We start from the raw sequence: 25,671 nt of genomic DNA on the forward strand, positions 1-25,671 counted from the left end.
CAATTTAAGACGTGACATTGAAAAATAAGTAATTAGGCAATCCATTTTACACTAGTCAATCAATAGTAACATCCTTTATGAAGTCACATATTACTTTAAAAAATGCATCAACATTGAAAAAACATAAATTTTAGATACATTGTCAATAGCCATAAAGTGAAATTCAACCATCATAAAATTCACTTTTATAATTTGATCATTATAGATACATCAGTCATCATATAACATACTTTAAGAATGCCCAAGGTATCATTCACTAAGGAGAGGGGTTTTGATTCTCGACTTCACTACTCCTTACACTCCCTTTCTATTGTCTACAAATGTGTGAAATATAATGCCTCTCAACCAAACATTTTTCACTCACCAGGTGACCCCTCAACCTACTCCTTAAGTACTCTTCTTCCCCCTAAACCTCCAAGATGCAATGGGGCTATTATTAGAGGGAGAAATAATAGCCAATGGAGGTGACTCCTCCTAGCTCAAGAGCTCACTCTCTAATCACCTCTACCTCACCAAACTCATTATAGTCTTTGTAGTCACAGATAATAGCATTATCTCATCCATTAACCAACAGGGAAAAAAATCACTTCACCCTTATTGTTTTACTTCTTTTATAGGAGGCTTCATAGGTGACACTTGGCACTTCATGCATGACTATTTTTATTAATTTAAAATTTTGATTATTCACCCACCCATGTGTCACCCTCTCACCAAGGCTCTCAAATAATTTTTTTCTAATTAAATTCTTATTTAAAAATAATATTTTCCCTCACCCTAACATTACTCAATATTTCTTCTCCTAATTGTCTCCTGATCCCCCTTTTTTACTCATTTTTTTTTCATTACTAAATTCAACTGATAGGTCACAGTTTTCAACCCCCAACAACATCCTAGTTTGCCTCAAATTGACTCTTAGATGGAGATATTTGTGTTGGATCTTGCCACATGGATGTTCTTTAAATTTTCATTTATTTCATATATTAATATTTATTTTCATTCTCCACCCTATTTTCCTAATGAGGCTAGGCTATTTAAGGATTAATATTCCTAATTAAATTTATGGTCTTATGATACCTCAACCATGGGTCTCTTGTAATTGAATTGTAAACATTTTTACATAAATAAAATTTAAAATAGGGGTTGAGTCAAGGGACACAGATTGCAGAGATGAAAGGAGGTTGCTTTCTTGGGATGTGAGTGAGTTTCTCGTGAAGAATTCTAAACTATTTTGGGCACAACCATTCAAGGGTTGTTTAGTGAGCCTTAATAGACTAATCAAGAAATTAATTTGGCCTGCAAGGAAGCACACATGCCATGCTTCCTTGGAAAAAACTTACAATGCAAGGAGAACTGAATTAACGAAGTTGATTGTGCTGGAAGAAAGGACAGAAAATCGATCCTAGCATAGAAGAGAAGACAATATAGAAAGGTGAGGGGCTTCAATCCCATGCAAAAAAAATTGCTCACTATTATTTAGAGAGGAGAGACAAGACATTCACTCACTTAGCCATAGTGGATTCAACATTAAAAAAGAATAGAGAAGAAGGACCATGAACTATTTTTGGTTGGAAAGATTGGTACTCAAGTGGGTTCTCGTTGGTGAGGAACAATGGCTCTCTAGTCACGCTAATGCCAAAGGGTGGATATGTTTTTCTCTAGAATCCCTCAGTGGTGTGGGTGAAGGATTGTGTCCTTGGAATCCTAGAGGGAGAGCCTTTGAAACTTTATTTCTATTGATTTATATTATGTTATGGATTCTCGTAAGTGGGTGGAACCAATATGTTTTGGTATAGGGTGGAGAGTTTACTCTTTGGTTTCCCTTGATACACTTGGGTGGAGGCAGTTGGCCTCTAGATTCCCTATGTCTTATCTATCTTTTGAGTGGCTATTGTCGGTGGAGGAGGGAGGTCCTTTGGAGTCCCTGTTTCAAATGGTATTTGGTGTTTTATCCCTAAAGCAAGCCCGTTAGTATTTGGAATCTATATCAAGGTTGACAACTGCAAGTGATCTTAGACACAACTGTCTAAGATTAGGTGGAGTGTACTTGTCTTAGACTCAGTTTCCTAGGATATTCCAAGCTAAGTGTTTTATTTATTTGTTTTGTTAATGAATATGTGTTTCCATTTCTATATTGAAATGGTCCTGATAACTATAATGTGAATGTGTTGCAAATACTAGATTGAAATAATGTTTATAAATGTGAGCAACATAGGTGTAATACATCCTTGGTATGGAACAATTGTTATGAAATATTTTATTGTGCTATTAGAAATCATGTTAAATAACAAGATAAAATGGTAGAGAATTAGAAATGGTTCCGAGAACAAAATTTAATCATTACGGCCCTTGACATAAGGATTCTTTTATTTTAGAAGAAGAGTTACAATGAAGTCATTAATCCAAACTTAAACAAGAACGCAGCAAATTACAGATATAATCATAAATATAGAGATGTAGCATAAAAAAACTTCATTTCATTAATAGAAAAATATTGAATTATGCTAACAAACAGAATGGAAATAAGATAGCTCGAGCAATGGTATCTTATCTCTCAGAAGAGATGTGGAGGCTACATGCCTCTGAACTATGTTACAATGAGGCTCAAGGGCCTATTTATTATTTAAAAACATGAGAAAACCCTAAAGAACCAAAACCCTAACCCTAGTAGATGTAACACCAAGAGTTTGTGGGTCCCATTCGGGTTAGTTGGGCATCCAACTTCCTGAGGTCGTAACTTGGTCATATTATCTATATTTGGTGTGTATGATACCTTGTTGGAAAGGTCTCTTCGAGTACTACAAGTTTCACCAAATTCCCTTTCATATGGCTATGGGCTTGCATAGGACCTCAAAAAACTACCATTTAAGCGGTCAAAACTCCTCAAAAAGTTCAGGACCAGAAAAACTGTTAAAAATACTAAATGATGAAATAAATAAGGAAACATATGAAACTTACTGGAGGGTCTAGGTGGAATAGGAGGGTGGCCACCAATATCCACCTATATCATTCCTCCTACCTTAGGAACAAATGGTCCCCATTACATGCAGAGCCTCCATGAGGTGAGGAAATTTCTATTGAACTTGGTCCCCAGTGAACCACTTGCCCTCATGAAGGAGTTGGCCTACTTTGACAACTCGATATAGATGTATCCTCTATTGGCGAGTGTTATTGATCTGTGTATCCATTATCTGATTAGTTATGGTGTATTCCGTGCAGTCCAGGTTGAGATCTGCTAGTGTGAGCTATTTTGCAATGTCGAATGTGTCCAACAATGGTGGAAAGTATGGATGAAGGTGGTGTAAATTGAACACTGGGTGTAGACCAAGGAACGATGGGATGCTAAGCTCGAAGGCATTATCACCCACAACCTTGGTCATGGTGTATGGACCATATTAGAGTGGGTGAAGCTTGCAGTGGGGTCCAATGGGGTGCTCCATCTACAAATGTATCCAAACATTGTCACTCACCTGGAACTTGTGTGACACTTGATGTTGATCATGGTGTTACTTGTACTTAACATTGGTTTTGTCCAATATAACATGGAATTGCTAGAGGATGTGTTGAATGCACTTCATGAAACTATTAGTCCTTTTGGCTTTGGACTGGACATGAGCTGAATCTGCCTCACTGGCTACAAATGGTATCGCTACATCAGTGGGACATAATGGTGGAAACTCCAGCCCTACCTGAAAGGGGTTGTGGTCTGTTGAGCTATGGAGATCTCTGTTGTAGCTATTGGAGATAAGGGAGAATTTCATCCCATGTGAGTGGATTCTTTGAGTTGTACATGTGCATAACGTGAACGATCATCCTATTGAAAACCTCTGTTTGGTCATCAGTTTGGGGATGGAAAGCCGTCGACTTAGTAATTTTTTTATCCAGCATCGACCAAAGACTAGACCAAAATGTACTTAGGAATCTGATGTCCTGATCTGAGCCAATGGACTGTGGGATCTCAAAGTGTACCCACACTCAGTCAAGGAAGCGCTTAGAAAGTGCCTCTTCTATGATACTCTTCTTGTAGGCCGCTATGATGGTCATCTTAGAGAATCTATCGACGACTACAAAAACACAATCATTATCATGCTTAGTAGAAGGAAGGCCTGACATGTAATCCATGGAGATAGATTCCTAAGGCCGACTAGGAGTATCTAGAAGAGTATACAAGCCTTGGTTCTTGATGGTTGGTTTGTAAATGGTGTAGGTGGTGTAGGATCTAATGTACTTCCCAACATCCCGACGAAGTTTTGGCCACTAAAAATACTTCTGCAATGCCACTACTATTTTCTCTACTTCGAAATGTTCAGCGACCCAACTTTAATGCCCATCCCAAATCATCTTGGCACACTCACTTGAAGGAACAAAAATGTGTCCTAGGTGGCATAACAGTGCATCCTAAAGGGGAAACTTTGTAACTTCCATTCCAGGAGAGTCTGGTATGTGCTGCCGAATTCTGGATCACTCTTGTAAAGATGCGGCCACCCCCATGTCTTGTGCCCACAGGAGTCAATCACAATGATTAGTGCCATGACCAGTGGTTGGCTGAGGAAATACGAAACATTATTGATGCTTCCCTTCTTATACTTAATATTCAAATGGAACTGTTGCAAGTAGGTGGACCATTTTTGATGGCGATCATTCTACAACTTCCCTTGTGTCTATATGAACTGCATGGGTCGGTGGTCTGTGTCGATGATCATTTCCTTCCCCATAATGCGATGCTTCCATTGATAATAAAGTGGGATACTTTCGGACTGTGTCTGAAAGTGTCTCATTGCAGTAATCCAAGGGATTCCCATGTTGAGTAAGAACCACACCAATAGCATAGTCGAAGGCATCTATCTGAATCTCAAATGGTTGTTACAGGTCTGTTAATGTGAGCACTGATACAGAGCAGAAGCAATGCTTCAACTCGGAAAATGCCTGTTGTTGGGTTTCATACCAAAATAAAATTTCTTTCACTCTGCCCTTGGTGACTTTACTTCAAGGCCAAGAGATATGAGAGGACCCCAACACAAACTTGTGGTAGAAAATGGCAAGACCCAAAAAGCTGTGGAGCTCTGTTAGAGTGTTTGGGGTTGGCCAATCCCGAATGACTTGTATCTTGGTTGGGTCCACAAGTACACCCTTCTCATTAATGATGTACCCTAGATATTGAACCTAGGTCCAACCAAAAGTGCATTTCTCTTAGTTAGCACACACCTTGTGTTGTTGCAGGGTTTGAAGGATCAGAAGGTCATCAATCTGTGGGATTCAGTACCTATTTGGGACAGCGATCTTTTTTAGCACCCGATAGTCAATGCAGAGTCTCCACGTCCCATCCTTATTCTGTACCAATATAATCGGTCTCCCACAGGGTTATGAGCTTAGCCTGATGTTCCCTTTCAACCATAGTTCCTGAATCTACCTCTTGATCTCATCATTCTCTAGAATAGATTGTCAATAGATCAATCCATTTGATAACAATGCGCCCGAGTCAGATCGATGGATTGCTTAACTTGAAATTGTAGAGGTACCCCTATAGGTGAGGAAAAAATATTCCTGTACTCCTCCACGACCTTATCCATCTGTTGCTACTGTGCAGAGGAGTCTTGCCTAGAAGCTGTGGCCACAACCTTATTCTTTTCTTGAGGCCGAATCATTAGGAAACAAAAAATGTTGTTCTAGAAATGATCTGACTGCATTTCTTTGTAGTAACCAAAGAGATGTCGCTAGGTGGGGCTACCTATGATATCTTGTACAACATATTCAACAAAGTAATAATCACAGAATGAGGTCTATACTCATATACAACATGTCACTTCGATAATTACGATTATCCTAATAATATATCACAAAATTCAAGAGGAGAAACATCACACAATACCTCATCCATGAAGGGCTTGATGTTGTAGGGAAGGTGACACTAATAGTTGACACAGAGATCTCATCCTTGATGAAGACGCCCAATGGTGTACGGTTGTGGATGTTCTGTAGTCTTTAGGCCTAGCCGCTTCATGACTTCTGTGGAAATGAGGTTCTTTTGGCTCTCGTTGTCGACAATGAACTGCACTGGAGAACCCTTCACCCACATATGTGAGTGGAAGAGGTGTTCCCCCTCATCTAGATCTTCAAGCTCAATCTTCTGTATTTTGCTGGTGGCCAAAGTGGCACTGGGCTCTACATCAATCATTTGCTTCCCTTTTTCATTCCTCTTATTAGGTTTTGATTTAGAGTCAGAACATGCATCTAATTCGGAGGCCTTCAGCTCAGCCACTAGTGACTGCTTGGCCCGACACTCACTTGTGTTGTGAGTTAAGCTCTTATGGAACTTAGACCATTTTCCTGTACCCTTCTTTATCTTCATGGTTTTTTTCTTTACTAGCGGCTTCGGCAAGTTGCCCTGGGTAGCCCCACCTTGGCTTTGTCCTTTTCCCTGTGTTTTGTGGGTGCCTTTTCCTTGCTTTGGATTCATAGATCCAAAGTCCTGCTTCTTCTGTTGAAACTTCTGCTCAATATTGACAATGTACCAATATGCTATGCCAAGTGAGGACATGTACAATAACTCCATCTCGTCCTCGATGTACTTGTGTAGATAGCCACTCTACATGAGTACCAAATTCCACTCAGTATCCTTGAGATCCAACTTCATGTGAAGGGTATGTAAATTATTTGTGAACTCTGGCACATCTTGGTTCTTTCCCTTTTGCAGTGTGGTCCACTTTATGTATTTATCTTCATAGCTTTCGACAGGGTAATATTGTTCCTTCATGGCATCTCAGAAAGAATCCCAGGTGGGTGTGGCGGAAAATAACGAGGGTTTACTCTTGTAATTTTGTTCATAATAGGTTTCCCACCAATCCTTGACTTGTGGGGTGGCTTTGAGAAGGGAAAACGTAATATTTTCCTGATTGGAAAAGTCATGAACTGAAAAATATCCTTCCTACAAATTTAACCATTTATCTACGACATATGCATCTATTAGGCCCTAAAATATGGGAATGTTGAAGTTAAATTGTACCTTAAAGGGAGTGGCACCTCCATAGTGGTTGTTGTATGAAGTTTTCTTGCCTGTGGGTAGCCGTCGAAGGATATGGGAAAATTTATCCATCATCAAATTCCTCTTTCACTTGAGGGCTTCCCCGAGAAACATTTTGAAAGAATCTCATGCCCCCTCGTCTTTCTCTTCTTTTTCCATGGGAGGTCTTCAGGGTTTGTGAGGTTGATCTTGTAGCGATTCAACTAGATCGAGCCCCAACTCCTTATACCCTAACCTCCTTGGGGACATGCACAAAAAATAGAGAAAGTGTAGACTGCTATGATGCCATTGATCTGAACTTAAACAAGAATGCAACAAATTACAGATATAATCATAAATACAGAGATGCATCTCAAAAACACTTCATTTTATTAATAGAAAAATACTAAACTATAATTACAAATAGAATGGAAATAAGATACTTCGAGCTATGGTAGCTTATCTCTGAGAAGCAATGTGGTGGCTACATGCCTCTGAACTGTGTCAAAATGAGGATCAATGGCCTATTCATTATTGAAAAAAATGAGGAAACCCTAAACAACCAAAACCCTAACCACAGGAGATGTAACACCAAGAGTTTGTGGGCCCTATTCGCGTTAGTTGGGCAACCAACTTCCCAGGGTCATAACTTGGTCATATTATCTTCATTTGGCGTATATGATACCTTGTTGGAAAGGACTCTCCAAATACTCTAGGTTTCACGCAGGCCCTTGCCTACACTTTTGGGATTGTAGCGGACCTAAAAAAAAAGTCGTTTAGGGGATCAAAACTGCTCTGGAAGTTCAGAACCTGAAAAACTGCTAAAAATAGTAAATACTAAAATAAACAAGGAAACATATGAAATTAGGAGGGTCTAGGTGGAATAGGTGAGTGGCCACCAATATCTACCAAGATCAGGTAGTCTGTTGATAGCAATTGTGGATACATATAACATTGAATGTACACTTATATTACCCACAAGCCTATAAGGAAGTTTATGAGGCTTGTGTTGATGTTGAGGACAACTTCTTCTTATGACTACTATAAATGGTGACCTTGCAGTAGAGGCTCTCGCATCCTTGCATTTTTAGCAGTCCTATAGGTATTCGACAAGCTTCGCAATGTTGCTGGCTATGGCATTGAGAGACTAAGGGTGCTCCTTGGCCTATAGATTAACGATAGACATCAATATACTTAACATCCTTTTGGTATTTAACAAATCCCATGGACTCAGGAGGAGTTGTTTAGGCATAATCTCATAAGGGTAGCACTTGTAAGCGCTAGTAGCTCATAAAGGCCACATAGGGACATTAGCCTAAATCAAGTTTATCATAGCAGCTCTAAAACAAAACCTGGAATATGCCCATGCTCGTCGAGGTGAAATGGAGTTACATGTATACCTACCTTATAACCAAATCTTATGTAGTGATACCATTGGTCAGAAGGAATACCTAGATGTGAGAATATCTGAGACTAGCCCTCATGGACCAATTAGAGGCAAAGAAGGCCAAGGAAGGTGTTGGTGCTCAAATTGTTTCGGTAACTAAGGACACCCTGAGATCACATCACTAGAGATCATAGATCCTGCTACTCTAAGTGATAAGGGTTGGCCTCCCTCCCACCACAGGGGGTAATCATTGGTGATAATCAAAATTGAGTAGTCGTTGTGGAATAATGTAAATTAAATATATTTTCTAATTAACAAATAAATAGGCCATATTATTGAATAAAGAGTATTTTAAATAAATAATTTTTTTATGAAATAGAGGTGGTAGGCATATAACATGTGAAATCTTATTAAAATTAAAATATCATTATGACTAAGTGAGGTTTAAATTAGTATAACATATTTCTCACAAAACATAAGAGTTAATAGAAATTAAAAATAAAAATAAAATGAAAAGGAATAAGTTATGAAAAACTTGTTTAAATGCATTTAATAGAAATGTTGTAGTTGAAACAATATGGCATCAACTGCTGATATTGATTATGTTCCCTAAAAGATATCGCTTTCAGATCTGATGGCGCTTAGAGCCGACAGGCACAACTAGGGTTCTGCGCTTCCTGGCCTTCTCCCCCAAGGCACTCTCGATCTCCAGACATTGGTGCTTCTACTGACGACACCATGATGTCACTCTCTGGAGGGGCGAGCACAACCCCAACTCCCCCTTAAAATCCAAATCCTGACAAGTCAACCAACGCAGAGGAAAATGCCAGCTTCGGTTCTGAACCACTGGCAGAGTAGGAAAATTATCAAGTCACAAATGTTGAAGGCGACTTTGTTACCAGCCCATCTATAGCTAAATACAAAGGCTCTGACCAGAACAACTCCACGGCAAGACCCAAATCATCCTCTGCAACATGCATCCCCAAAATGGCAGAAAGAATCAAAATAGATCTCCCGAGTCAGCGCATCAACAATGAGATTCAATATATGAGGGATCATGCCCTCATAGGCAAGTTTCTAGGTTTCTAGCCTACTGAAAAAGCCTTGCAAGGCTGGATTACCTCCAAGTGGAAGCCAAAAGGTCAAGTTACCCTGCACCTTGGACCTAAAGGCTTCTTCACCGCTACTTTCAACTGTCTGGAGGATAAAATGCATATCTTCGAGGGTGGCCCATACTTCTTTAACTCTGCCAGCCTGTATCTGCGTGATTGGGTTGAGAGGTTCAATCCAGACAAGGAAGACTTTAACTGGGCTCCAGTATGGATCCGAATGTACTCTCTTCCCTTGGAATATTGGAATGAGGAAACCCTGAAGAACATCAGCAACAGCTTGGGAGGCTTCATTAAAGTGGCAGAGGAAACAAAAATCTGAAGATACACCTCATACGCCAGGATCTGTGTCCACATGCTTCTAGCCAAATCTCTGACTAACTCGGTAAGCTTATTTCATGATGATTATGAATGGGTTCAAACTATAGACTATGAGCATATTTCCTTTCACTGTAGGAAGTGCCACGAACATGGCCATCTCTTTAGGGACTGCCCTCTGAATCTGTAGTACAAAAATCCTATCACAAAGGAAAGTAAAGATGCTGAGGGTTTCACAAAAGTCCCAAGTAGAGGAAGGCATGCTAAAAAAACCCCTATGGACCCTGAGAATCTCAAGAAACCCACAACCCAAAATAGTTTTGATATCCTAACTTCCTCGGATAGCATGGAGGACAACCCCTTAATCCCCCTCGCAAATCCATCTCCTTCGTCACCCCCCCATTTGCCCAAGTCTTCAGATCCCCTCCAGAACTCCCAAGCCATCATCACCCCCGCCTCCACATCCAATACAACTAAAGACAAAGACACAGATCCACCATCCTCCAGCATGGAGTTAGACACAACTTTGGCACTAAGCATTCAACATCATTCAAAGGAGGAAGAACAAAATACACCGATTCATATGGAGGAGGAACCATAAAATGTGGATCTGGTAGGTCTGGACATACTTAAGCTGGAAGCAGCATGTAGATAGAAGGAATACAGCAATATACATACTCGTGAGATAGAAAGGCTAGAAGAAGTGTTAACCAGAGCACAGCACAACAAATATATAGGCATTCAGTCAGGCAGTCATTGGGATGGGAAAAAAATCTTGAAGGAGACAAAGAAGCGTGGACGCAAGACAGATTTGCAGAGGACTATCATCCTTGGAGAAATGCTGGTGGATTCTGGTAGATTTCCCAAGCTGACCAAGTTCTACAAAGCTCTTCCCCATTGTTCCCCATGAAGCTCGTCTCATGGAATGTGTGAGGGCTCAATAGCCCTGCAAAACATAGGATGATCAAAAAAATGATTCAGCAAGATAGGCCTTCTATAATTTACCTTCAAGAAACAAATTGCAATAGTACAGTTCTGGAAAAAATACTAAATAAAGCCTGGCCAGGGTGCAGGTCAGTCTCCGTGGATGCCTCTGGATATTCTGAAGTTCTCGCAATCATATGGAATCCTCAAGAACTCTACCTTCATGACTTTCATGCCTCCCATTTGTTGGGTCCCTATAATACTAGTGATTACCCCATTACTATTGTAGTTATACCCCTTATTAATATTGTTGTGCCCCTATTACCCCCATATTGTTATTACTGTGCCCCATAGAATCCCTCTATTGTTATTTTTGTGGTTTTATATTATTATTCTTAGGTCGGCTAGATTATATTGTGACTCCTTAGACTCCTATATATAGAAAGGAGGTTTTTTCATTTGAATCATCAAAGAATTGTTCATTTATGTAATGTAAAGGAGGTTTCCCCCTTGAAGAGGCTAAATTATAAGGCGTTGATCTATCTTTTCTATCTTTTCTTGAGCTGGTTTCATAACATTTGGTATCAGAGCTTTGGATTCTAGGGTTTTGCTACTCTAAACAGGTCATCGTGGCATTTTCGCTATAACTTTTTTTCTGTGACGTTTCAGAAGTCAAAAAAAAAATAAAATTTGAGAAGAAATCGCGCTGAACCTTGGGTCCGAATTTCAGAATTTTTCGCTCTATATTTGCGGAGATATCATCTGAGGAAGTTGGTCTTTTTGCAGACTCCTGAATTACATTCCAAACAGGTGGCCTTGGGAAAATCGTCATAACTTTCTCTCTGAGGGTAGGATTGAAATTTCATAAGAAGGTACAGAAAGAGGACGGACTGTAGTCTCTTGTATGTGGTTTTCAGATCCAAAGGTCGAAACAGTGACTCGTGGCACGTCGTACAAGTTCGCTCTACTGAACTAGTCTATAATCAAGTCACTATGGGAGATTTCGCATAAATCTTCCTTGGAGAATCCAATTTGGGTCAGACTTGTGGCATTGGAAAGAGGACACAGAGGGCTACTACAGGTCATAAATTCAGAACTAGATGATTGGAAGGTAAAAAGATACATCAGAGGCAATATCGATCTCCTACAAAGTGAAAAAAGGTGTGTAGATTTTCTTAAATTTTTGCTTAAGCTTGGTTTGAAAATTTATTTTGAAGGAATTCAAAGGGCATAGTAGAGCATTATTATTGGTAACTGATGCCCCGAGGAAAGAAAATGCAAACACCTAGTAAGGAACCTGAAAGCTCTAGCATCACTCATGAAGAAGAGGAAGAAATGCAACATGATATATCAAAATTACAAGACCAAGTGCAACAACTGTCCCTTACACAAAAAGGAACAGAATCTAAGATGGATGGTTTAAAGAAAGGTGTAGAAGCTAAGATGGACGGTTTAAAGAAACGTGTAGAAGCTAAGATGATTGACATGGAAGCTAAGATGGATGATTTGAAGATAGATTTGAAGACAGACATGGACGAATTGAAGGTAAATGTGAATAAGTTGCTACAAGAAATGGGCACTAAGGGTGAAAGGGTACTAAAGAAAACTCATGATGAGAATAAAAAAAATGTTAATCACGATTCAGTAAATGCTAATTTTGGATCGAAGACTCACCATATTCCAAAAATCGATATGAGGAAGTTTGATGGCAAGGATCCTGCCACATGGATATTACAGATGGAGCAATTCTTCGATCTCAATAATGTGCAAAACACACAAAAGGTACGTATGGCAACTTTATATTTGGAAACAAATCAGTTTCTATGGTATCAATGGCTTTACTCTCGTAAACAATTTATCACTTGGGCAATTTTTACAGAAGAATTGGTAGCACATTATGAGGATACAAAAAGCAACACTTTTTTTATCCAATTGATAAGTCTCAAACAAAAGGGTTCAATAATGGAGCACATTGAGGAGTTCCAAAAATTGAACATAAGGGTAAAAGATATTCCAGAGGAGCATAGGATTGATGTGTTCACAAGCTGGTATAATTCAACCGAGTCAAAGTTCTTCCTCTGCTCCCGTAGTATTGGTGCCCAAGAAGGATGGATCATGGCACATGTGTCCGAATTATAGGGAGCTCAACAAGCTCACTATTAAAGATAAGTTCCCCATTCTTGTCATTGATGAATTACTGGATGAATTGCATGGATCAATTTACTTCACCAAGTTGGATCTCCGTTCAGGATATCATCAAATCAGAATGAAGATTGAAGACATTCCGAAAACAGCATTCAGAACTCATGAGGGTCATTATGAATTTTTGGTCATGCCTTTTGGCCTTACCAATGCACCTTCAACATTTCAAGGTTTGATGAATTCAATTTTCAAACCATTCCTTAGAAAATTTGTGTTAGTATTTTTTGATGATATACTAATCTACAGCAAGTCTTGGAAGGATCATGTTGAACATGTTGACAGGGTGCTACAACTATTGAAGGAGAAACAATTATATGCAAAAAGATCCAAATGTTTCTTTGGAGTCCAGGAGGTTGAATATTTGGGTCATATTGTATCTCATGAAGGAGTTAAGGTAGACCCTAGCAAAATTAAAGCCATTAAGGAATGGAAAATCCCCACATCCATAAATCATCTGCGAGGATTTCTCGGGTTGACAGGGTATTATCGCAAGTTTGTTAAGAATTATGGGAGAATAGCAGCACCTCTAACATCATTATTGAAGAAAGATGCATTTTCATGGACTCTGGAAGCAACAAAGGCCTTTGAACATCTTAAAGAGGCAATGTGCCAACCACCGGTCTTAGCTAAACCGGACTTCATGAAAACCTTTATTGTGGAATGTGATGCTTCAGGAAATGGAATTGGTGCTATTCTAATGCAAGATGAAAGACCCATTGCTTTTGAAAGTCGTCCAATCAAGGGAAAGTTTTTAAGAAAAGCTATTTATGAGAAGGAAATGTTGGCAATACTCCATGCACTTAAGAAATGGCGACCCTACCTAATGGGAAGACACTTCAAGGTAAAAACGGATCATGATAGCCTTAAATACTTTTTAGAACAAATATTATCCTCTGAAGAGAAACAAAAGTGGGTCACAAAGATGTTGGGTTATGACTTTGAAATCATCTACAAAATAGGGAAGCAAAATGTGGTGGCAGATGCACTCTCAAGAAAGGATGAGGATGTGGAAGCATTGTTGTGCGCCATTTATATTATCCAAGTAGATTGGATAAACGAAGCAAGGGAGGAATGGAAGAATGATGAAGAAGTGTGGGCACTTATTCGAAAGTTACAACAAGATTCCAGTACGTCTGATACATTTAGCTGGCAAAATGATTCGTTATGGTACAAAGATCGCTTATACCTTTGTAAGAATTCCCAGCTAAAACAAAAGATTCTTATGGAATTGCACACTTCTCCCTTAGGAGGGCACTTAGGATTTTTAAAAACTTACCACAGGGTTAAGAAGGAATTTTTTTGGGATGGCCTTAAATCAGATATTCAAAAGTTTGTGGCGGAATGTTTGGTTTGCCAACAAAATAAAGTGGAAACAATTAAGACACCAGGTCTATTACAACCTTTATCCATTCGAAGCCAACGTTGGGAGGAGGTTTCAATGGATTTTATCACAGGTTTACCCAAGTCTGAGGGAAAGAGTGTCATCATGGTGGTAGTTGACAGACTTACCAAGTATGCACACTTTTGTGCATTATCACATCCATTTAAAGCCAATACAATTTCTACTGCATTTATGGAAATAATTCAAAAGCTACATGGAAACCCGAAGATTATTGTAAGTGACAGAGATCCCATTTTCACTGGAAATTTTTGGACAGAATTGTTTTCTTGTCTTGGTACTCAGTTGGCTCATAGCTCATCTTATCATCCTCAATCTGATGGGAAAACTGAGATAGTAAACAAATGATTGGAGGGATTTCTTCGTTGCTTTGTATCTGATTAACAGACACAATGGGTCAAATGGTTTCCTCTGGCTGAATGGTGGTATAACACTTCCTTCCATACAGCAACAAAAATGACCCCATTTATGGCACTTTATGGGTATCAACCACCATCCATCACATCATATTTAAGAGAAAATTCTAAGGTTCAGGCAGTGGAACATCACATCGAACATCAAAAACAAGTCCTCGAACTCTTAAAGGATAACCTCGTGTTGGCACAGAATAGAATGAAACAACAGGCAGATCAACATCGAAGTGAAAGAAGCTTTGATGTAGGTGATTGGGTATTCCTACGGCTACAACCATATAAGCAAATGTCCCTCAAGCAAGCTAAGAAGGATAATAAATTATCACCAAAGTATTATGGTCCGTACAAGGTGTTGCAAAAGATTGGTACTATGGCATACAAATTGGAGCTTCCTGCAGCTTCTTGATTGCACCCAGTTTTCCATGTTTCATGTTTAAAGAAGGTTATAGGCAACAAGCTCCCCGTTCAAACAATATTGCCAGAAGTTGACGAGGAAGGAAAAATTATATTGGAACCGGAAGCAGTCACAGAAGCAAGAACTCGACAACTACGAAATCGTTCAATTTCAGAGTATCTTATCAAGTGGAAGAACTTATCCGCTGAAGATTCCACATGGGAGGATGAGAATTTTATGTAGAAGTATCCAGAACTACTCAAGCGTTGAGGACAACACTTTTTTGAAGGAGAGGGTCATGTTGGGTCCCTATAATATTAGTGATTACCCCATTACTATTGTAGTTATACCCCTTATTAATATTGTTGTGCCCCTATTACCCCCATATTGTTATTACTATGCCCCATAGAATCCCTCTATTGTTATTTTTGTGGCTTTATATTATTATTGTTAGGTCGTCTAGATTATATTGTGACTCCTAAGACTCCTATATATAGAAAGGAGGTTTTGTCATTTAAATCATCGAAGAATTGTTCATTTATGTAATTTAAAGGAGGTTGCCCCCTCGAAGAGGCTAAATTCTAAGGCGTTGATCTATCTTTTCTATCTTTTCTTGAGCTGGTTTCATAACACCATTTCTTCATTCAATCCGCCTTCCACCTTATTGGAACCAATAGCCATGGTCATCTATCCAATGTGTATTTTCCGAAAGAATTACAGAAAAAACTGGATTTGCTTGAAACTATTTCAGAACTCAATGCTAACAGATGCTTTCCCTTATGGATATGTGGGGGTGATTTTAATATCATTACCTCTTTGGAGGAAAAGTCTGGTGGACGCTCGAGACTGGATGAAGACAGGAACAACCTCAAGGACTTCATTCACTGGAATCAATTGATGGACCTTCAGACATCTAACGACATTTTTACATGGACCAAGAAAAGACGGGGTTCATGGCAAATTGCTTCCAGACTGGACCGATTTCTCATGTCGGACAACACTATTCACATGGGGGGAGAATTTCACGCCTCCATCTTGCCTCAGGCAGGCTCTGATCACTGGCCCATATTATTACAATGGTCGCGACCAGGTGTCAGGACCAATAGACCCTTTTTCTTTGAAGCATTTTGGTTTTAACATCCTAACTTTAAAGATGTGGTAATCGATGCCTAGAAATCTTTCAATCCCCTAGAAGGAGCCAAAATGTACCAGTTTCAACAGAAGTTAAAATTTCTCAAACAAGCGATCAAATAATCATACCCAGTTTGGAAATATTTTCGACCATCAGAAGTTGTTGGAGGAGCAAATGAACACTCTGCAACAGCGCATTATCCATGAGGGTAGAACCGAAGACTATGCACAACAGGAGAAGTCACTCCTAACCAATATTGAAACTCGACGGAAGCAAGAAGAAATGTTGTGGCACCAAAAATCCAGGGTCAGATGGCTCAAGGATGGAGAGAAAAACACCAAATTCTTTCACAGAACCACAGTTCAAAGGAGAATGCACAATCACATCGCCTTCATAAAAAATAAGCAAGGAGAACGACTAGAAATGCATGAAGAAATGGAACAAGAATTCAAAGAGTACTTTTAGGACATTCTGAAAGAGCCCCCAGGTAGCAGAACACTGACAATACAGTCTATTACGCAACATATACCAAAGATCATCACGGAGGACCACAACAATACGTTTCTCCTGCCAATATCAATGCAGGAAGTGGAGGATGCGCTATCCCAACTAAAATACGGCAAAGCACCATGACTTGATGGCTTTACAGCCAATTTTTTCCACACCTTTTGGGAGCACATCAAAACAGAGGTATGGGAACTTGTAGAAGAGGAAAGATCGATGCACTGGATCCTCCCCTCTCTCAATTCCTCCTTCATAGTGCTTGTGCCTAAGGTGGAAGATTCCAGCACTCCAGATAAATACAAGCCCATTGCTCTCTGTAACATAATCTACAAACTCATCTCAAAAATCATGGCAAACAGGCTCAAACCTCTCCTCCCTCTCCTCATCTCTCCAGAGCAGACAGGGTATGTTGAAGGGCGCCAGATTCTGGATGGCATCATACTTTCACATGAAGTGATTCATTCGCTCAAGGTTCTAAAAAATCCAGGTATGATTCTTAAGCTTGATCTTTCCAAAGCATTCGATAAACTCAGTTGGTCCTACATTAATCAAATGCTTCTAGCTTTTGGCTTCAGCGCTACCTGGACACGTTGGCTCATGAATTTGATTACCTCCCCTAGTTATTCCATCCTTTTGAATGGCTCCCCCTCCTCGCCTTTCTGACCCTCCCACGGTATTCGCCAAGGTGACCCTCTCTCTCCGTTCCTCTTAGTGCTCATGGCTGAAGGTCTCAATTGTCTCCTTCACTCTGCTATCTCCTCTCACTCTCTAAAGGGCATTTCTCTCCATGGACATTCTCCCCTCTCTCACCAACAGTTTGTTGATGACACCATGCTCTTTGGCCATCCATCTGTTCATGAGGCTTCAACCCTCCTTAACCTTCTTAATCTCTTCTACGAAGCCTCAAGCACCTCCGTCAATGTGGCAAAATCCCAGCTCTTCTTCTTCAATACACCTAGTCTTACTCAAAAGAATATAGCCAGGATCTTAGGGTACCCTATAGCTACGCTTCCCTTGAAATACCTTGGTGCTCCCCTGATAATCTCAGCCATCAAGCATGCCTCCTGGAGAACTCTCCTTAACAAGATAGAATCCAGGCTTTCCTCCTGGACCTTCCGCTCTCTTAATATTCCCATTCTTCAAGCCATGCCCTTGTATTTATTCTCCACATTGGCAGCTCCCAAATGGGTTCTGAAGAGAATTCACAATCTCCAAAGAAATTTTTTATGGGGCTCCTCAGGTCTCAACAGAAAATGGGCGCTCGTCAAATGGACTAAGGTCTGCTTACCAAAGTCAGCTGGCAAAATTGGTCTAAGGGATCCCCTCCACAACAACAACACTATGGGCGCCAGAATCTAGTGGAAATGGGTCTCCAATCCACACTCTCCTTGGGCTCGCATCTGGCACACCAAGTATGCCCCAGGAAGGCCCCTAGAGGAGCTCATTCGCATAAGCATCACCATCCTAGCCTCGTTAATTTGGAATGCTGCCAGAAAACACAGTGTCTTCATTCAAGCACACATTTTTTTGGAAATACACTCTGGTACCACAGCAAGATTTTGGGAAGACTCCTGGTAGCAGCTCCCCAAACTTGCTGCTCTCTTCCACAAACCCAAATGGCAATCCACCATGCAAAACAGTGATCAAACCCAGGTTTATCAATTCTGGAAGCAGCACTCCCTTCAAGGCTACCAACAATGGAGATCAGCAGACACATGGCAAGCCAACTGGCAAGGGGAAACCTTTTAAGAGATTGATCAAGAGCTCAAACTAAGGAAAATGAAGCTCTCAGATCAAAGGGACAAAATCCGATGGGGATATACACCAAAAGGGACATTCACCTCCAAGGAGGCATACGAAATTCTCTATCATCCAGAGAAGATAGTAAAAGATCAACTTTGGGATAGGATCTGGCAACCAATTATTTGGCCAAAAATCTCCATGTTCCTGTGGCTATTAAGCAAACAACAGATCCTCACTTAGGATAATCTTCAAAAGTGAGGTTTCATTGGGCCTTACAAATGTCCCAATTGCAACCGCCACCCAGAAACCATCGTGCATCTTTTGGATACCTGTCCGCTAGATGCAAAACTGTGGGAGAGAATTGCTCTGTGCAACAGAAGATTAGGAAGACAAGTAGGAAACATGATAAATACTATCAGGAATTGGCCTCAACAACCCTTCCAATGTCCAGTCCTCAACTCCCTATGGTTCCTTATTCCAGGCTTTGTCTATTGGACCTTATGGAAGGAGAGGAACAACAGGATCTTTAAAAATCTCCACTCGCCCCTGGTCTCCCTTTGGCTTCTTCTTAAACAACATATTCAAGAAACTCTGGCTCTGAAACTATGGCAAAACTCGGACCTGCCATCCACTCCTTAGGAATGCCTAGTACTAGAAAATTGGAATCTAAATCTCACCTTCTCTACTCAAGCATCCATAAATCCCTCCATTCATTCTGAATCCCCCCATCACTGGTCTCCTCCTATCTCCCAGCCCATAAAATTAAATTTCGATAGTGTTGCCAAGGGCAATCTAGGGCCAGCTGGATATGGAGGTATTTTTAGAAATGGTGAGGGTACGGCTCTCCACATTTATCATGGCTCGATAGGAAGAGATACCAACAATGCTGATGAGCTGGAAGGCTTATGGAAGGGCATCTGCACAGCTATAACTGAAAATTTCTTTCCTCTGGTGATAGAAGGGGACTCACAAATCCTAATTGAAGTGGTTTCTCGGATCCAATCGGGCACATCAACTACAAAAATCTCCTCTAGTTAGAGGCTCCTAAGCAGACTAGAGAAAATTGAAGATAGGCTCAGGTCTCCCCGCAACGTTACTTTCCAACATGTTCGGCGATCTGCAAATAAAGTAGCGGATAGACTGGCTAACCAAGGGTCTGATCAACAGCTCCCTTTCTTCTCTGGTCCTCTAAGTAGATCTAATGATGATCAACTCAAACACGAATGCACTCTTCTGGTGCAACAAGATCTATCCCTCTCGGATGCGGGTGAACGGGACAGATAACAGGACGATGGCGGCGGGAGCAGTCGGCGTGTGGAGTACGTCCTGCACCACCTGGCTTCATCTGCGGTTGGTATTCAATACTCTGGAGAGCTCATTTAAGGTCGTGTTAATGTGGCTCGACCTTTTACATAGGTTCCCTTGCTCAAATCCGATGGCGCATACCCATTTCAGCTTTTTTCCTTTCTCTCGCATATTAGGCCTCCTCGCGGGGCCTATGCTCTGTTCAGTGGAGGTTTCAAGTTTCCATGGTATTCAGGCTCGTGGAGTAACTTCAGTGATGGTTTTCCTGGAATTCCACAGCCCCCTCAGTGTTATCCTCAACTGTATGCCTTCCATCTCTCTCAATTCTCTGACAATATTGTTAAATGTCCCCCTTCTTGTCTCCCCTGTTTAGCATAACATTGTTGTCTGTCCTGCAATTTATTCTTTGGGAAACATGAATATCCTGCGACAAAGAATGGGTTTCCGTAGGGGTGGAGTTTGTGGTCATCCCTTGCGCCATGCCTCATCCACTTCTGTGGATAGATTCCCTGGCTCTTCTTCTGAGAGTCATCCTGCTCCCAGACGTGGGCGTGGTCGTGGCAGGGGACAACGGGTCGCAACATCGATCCCCCATCATACTCATGAGCACTCGGCCCGCTTTCAAATTCCCTGCATGCTAAGCAATCATTCTTTCATAGCCACAGTCACGATTCAGTTAAGTGAGGGTGCAGTAGGCATGGTTTCGGCAACTACACATGCTACATCGAAGCCGGGGGTGGAATATTTGCCAAGCATCTCTCAGAATCAGTGCTAGTAGTGTGAAGTTCCAAAGAGTTGTGCTTTCTAGGTTAAGCCTGTTGTGGCACGTTCAAATCTTCCAGGTGATGGGAGTCCGCCAAAAGAAGAGGGTTTTCCCTCTGATGATGACGACCTATCAAGTTTCGGTTGTTGAATTGTGGAAGAATCGCCCTCCACTGCTCATGATGCTTGATCAGGGTGTCGTTCTTTTTGAAATTATCATATCTGTTCAAAGGAATGATCAGTTGTTTTCTGTCTTAGTTCAGTTGGTCTCTGTCTATGTTAATAGTTTGAGTCAATAGTATCACCTCTGCTAAGCAGTTTTGGAACTCCACACAATGTACATTTTGTCAAGGCGGTTCTGGTTTAAAGGCTCTAGTAATAGTCCTAGATCTAGGCGGTCTGATGCTTGTTTCAGTGGATTATTTTCCAAATCTATCATGCGAGAAAGCCATTTTCCAGGCTAGACCTGATCCGGATTTAAACAGGAACACAACAGATTACAGAGATAACCATATACACAAAGACGCAGCGGAAATAATACTTCATTTCATTAATGGAAAATACTGAAATATGCTTACAACCAGAAATGGAAATAAACCAGCTAGGGCGATGGTAGCTTATCTCTGAGAAGAGATGTGGTGGCTACATGCCTCTGAACTGTGTTACAATGAGGCTCGAAGGCCTATTTATTGTTGAGAAACAATGGAAAACCCATAACATTCCAAAACCTAACCCTAGAAGATGAAACACCAAACTGTGGGCCCCGTTTGGGTAAATTGGTACACCAACTTCCCAGGGTCGTAACTTTGGCATACGATCTCCGTTTGACGCATACAATAGCTCGTTAGAAAGATCTATCTGAGCACTGCCACTTTGGGAGGCAACATTGATCCATGGACCCATGTTGCCCCAGATTTCCCAAAAAACGTCGTTTAGGGCCTCAAAACGGCTCCGGAAGTTCATGACCCGAAAAATTGCTAAAAATAGTAAGTTGTGCTACAATTAAGGAAACTGAAAATTTTGAAAGAAACAATGGTGGGGGTCCAGGTGGACTTGGCAGGTGGCCACCAATATCCACCTGGATCATTCCTCCCCCCTTAGGAAGCAATGGTCCCCATTGCGTTGAGTTCGTCCATGAGATGAGGAAACTTTTGCTGAACTTGTTCCCTAGTGAGCCACTTGCCCTGCTGAAGGAGTTGGCCTGCTTTGACAACTCGATACAGTTTGATATTCTGTTGGCGAGTGTTCTTCATCTGTGTGTCCATGATCCGATCAGTTGCAGCTTGTTCCATGCAATCTAGATTTAATGCTGTGGGTGTGAGTTGTTCTGCAATGTCAGATGTGTCCAGCAATGGTGGAAAGTATGGCCGAAGGCGTCCACATTGAACACTGGGTGCAGGCCAAGGAATGGGGGAATGGTGAGCTCAAATGCATTGTCTCCCATAGCCTTAGTAATGGTGTAAGGACCATATCAGAGTGGTCTCAATTTCCGATAGGCTCCAGTAAGGCGTTCCTTTTGCAAATGCAACCAGACTTTGTCGCCCACCTGAAACTTGTGTGGCAACCGATGTTGATCATGTCGCTGCTTGTACTTGGCATTTGATTTGTCCAGAATGTCATGGACCTAGTGGCAAATATGTTGGATGCACTCAATGAAGCTGGTGGCCTTATCTGTTTCGGACTGGACTTGAGCTGAATTTATGTGATTAGCTGCAAGTGGCATGGCCACATCAATGGGGCATAGTGGCTGGAATCCCAAACCCACCTGAAAAGGGCTATGGCCAGTGGAGCTGTGAAGAGCTCGGTTGTAGCTGTGTTGAACATAGGGGACACTCTCGTCCCATGTGCGTGGATGCTTTGAGTTATACATGCATAGAATGTGCACAATCATCCAATTGACAACCTCTGTCTGGCCATCAGTTTGAGGATGGAAGGCTGTGGACTTCGTGAGTTTGGTGTCCAGCATTGACTAGAGACTGGACCAAAATGTGCTGAGAAACTGACTGTCCCGATCTGAGATGATAGACTGTGGGATCCCAAAGTGCACCCACACTCGTTCAAAGAAGAGTTTAGCAGTGGCTTCTGCTGTGATATTCTTCTTGTTGGCCGCCATAATGGCCATCTTTGAGAACCTGTCGATGACCACAAAAACACAGTCATTTCCATGCTTAGTGGAAGGAAGGCCTGACATGTAATCCATGGAGATGGATTCCCAAGGTCGACTAGGGGTAGGCAACGGGGTATAGAGGCCGTGCTTCTTGATGGTCGGTTTGGAAATGGCACAGGCAGTACATGATCTGATGTACTTCCCAACATCCTATCAAGGATTCGGCCAATAGAAATAATTTTGTAGTACTGCCACTGTTTTCTCGACCCCGAAATGCCCAGCAGCCCGACTGTAGTGTGCTTCCCAAATCATCTTGGCACGCTCGCTTGAAGGAACACAAAGGTGACCTAGGTGGCATAACAGAGCATCCTGGAGGTGAAAATCTGGAACATGTCGACCCTCCAAGAGTGTCTGGTATGTGTGGCCGAATTCTGGGTCGCTTTTGTAGAGAAGTGATCAATCAGAAGTCTCGTGCCCACAAGAGTTGAGCACTGTGGTTAACGCCATGATCGGTGGTCGACTGAGGCAATCTGCAACATTATTGGTGCTGCCCTTCTTATACTTGATATTCAAGTGGAATTGTTGCAGGTATGTAGACCACTTTTGATGACGATCATTCTACAATTTCCCTTGGGTCTGTATGAACTGCAGGGGTCGGTGGTCTGTGTGGATGACCGTTTCCTTCCCCAAAATGTAATGCTTCCATTGTCGACAGGCCTCTACAATGGAATACATCTCTTTATCATAAGTGGGGTACTTACGGACTGTGTCTGAAAGTGTTTCACTGTGATATGCCACTGGATGTCCATGTTGAGTAAGGACTGCCCCAATATCATAGTCAGAGGCATCTGTCTCGACCTCAAATGGTTGTTGTAAATCTGGTAACGCGAGCACTGGTGCCGTGCAGAGGCGATCCTCCAACTCCATGAATTCCTTCTGTTGAGATTCAGACCAAAAGAATTTTGCTTTCGCCCCTCCCTTGGTGACATGACTCAAGGGCCAAGTAATATGAGAAAATCCCAACACGAACCTGCGGTAGAAGTTGGCAAGACCTAGAAAGTTGCGGAGCTCTGTTAGAGTGGTTGGAGATGGCCAATCCCGAATGACTTGGATCTTGGCTGGATTGACATGCACCCCCTGTTCATCAATGATGTATCCAAGATACTAAACCTGGGTCATGCCAAAAGTGCATTTCTCCAAATTGGCACATAGCTTGTGTTGCCGCAGTGTTTGGAGAACCTGTCGGATGTGGTGGAGGTGCTCTTCCCAACTCTGGCTGAAGATCAGAATGTCATCCAAGTATACTACTACAAAGGAGTTGGTGAATGGCCGCAAGATGTCATCCATTAGCCTCATGAAGGTTGCAAGAGCATTCGTCAATCCGAAAGGCATAACCAACCATTCGAAAAGGCCCTCCTTGGATTTGAAGGCAGTCTTCCACACATCAGAGGGTTCGATTGGTACCTGGTGATATCCTGACTTCAGATCGATCTTGCTGAAATATTTCGCCCCCTTTAGTTGGTCCAGGAGGTCATCAATCCGCGGGATCGGGTACCTATTACGGACAGTGATCTTGTTCAGCGCCCGATAGTCAATACAGAGTCTCCACGTCCCATCCTTCTTCCGTACCAACACGATCGGGCTCCCACAAGGTGATGAACTCGGATGGATGTGACCTTTCTGCAGGAGCTCCTGAATCTGCCTCTTGATTTCATTATTCTCCAAAGGGAGCGCCGATAAATTGGTCCATTGGGTAGCGGCGCACCTGGGGTCAGATCGATGGAGTGCTTGACCTGACAGTGCAGAGGAACCCCTGCAGGGGAGGTGAAGATGTCCTCGTACTCCTCCACAACCTTGTCCATCTGTAGTTGTCGTGCAGAGGGACCCCGTCTGGAGGCCGCGACCACCGTCTTCTTCATTCCTTGAGGGAGTATCATCAGGAAAACAAACTTCCTGGTTTTGGAAATGATCTTACTGCATTGTTTTGCAGTAATCAAAGAGATGGCAGTAGGTGGTGCTACCTCTGGTATCCTATACAACTTATTTCCCAATGTAATAATAACAGCACGGGGCCTTGATTCATACACAGCATGTCGCTTCCACAAGTATGGCTGTCCTAATAATACATCACAAACTTCAAGGGGAGCAATGTCACACAATACCTCATCCGTGAAGGGCTTGATGTTGTATGGAAGGCGACACTGCTGGCTCACGCGAAGATCTCGTCCTTGGTGAAGCCACCCAATGGTGTATGGTTGTGGATGTGCAGTGGTCGATAAGCCCAACCGCTTCATGACCTCTACCGAAATGAGTTTCTTTTGACTCCCGCTATCAACAATGAACTATATCTTCGGGTTCATTTTTCTGGATCTTGGCGGTAGCAACAGTGGCGTTGGGATCCACATCAATGATCTGCTTCCCTTTGTCATTCCCCTTATCAGGTTCTGACTCAGAGTCGGAACATGCATCTGATTCTGAAACCTTTAGCTCAGCCACCAGTGACTGCTTGGCCCGACACTCACTTGTGTTATGGGTGGAGCTCTTATGGAACTCACGCCATTTTGCCGTGTCCTTTTTCGGCTTCGCGGTGTTGTTCTTTGCTTGCAGCTTCGGCGGGTTGTCTTGGGCTGTGCTGCCTTGGCTTTGTCCTTTGTTCTATGGTTCAGGGGCACCTTTCCCCTGCTTTGGATTCGTAGATCCAAAGTCTCGCTTCTTTTGTTTAAACTTCTGCTCGACCTTCACGGCATATCGGTATGCTGAGCCAAGCGAGGAGATGTTCAGGAATTATATTTCTTTCTGGATGTACTTGTGCAGGCAGCCACGGTATTTGAGTATCAAATGTTGCTCAGAATCCTTGATACCCAACTTTGTGCGAAGGGTATGGAAAAGATTGGTGAACTCCGGCACGTCTTGGTCCCTTCCCTGCCGTAGCGTGGTCCACTTTATGTATTCATCCTCATAGCTTCCGACAGGGT

This window comes from Pinus tabuliformis, chromosome 3_2 (assembly GCF_031772625.1).
Source record: "Pinus tabuliformis cultivar Carrire ecotype Pingquan chromosome 3_2, CPIR1, whole genome shotgun sequence".
Lineage (NCBI taxonomy): Eukaryota > Viridiplantae > Streptophyta > Pinopsida > Pinales > Pinaceae > Pinus > Pinus tabuliformis.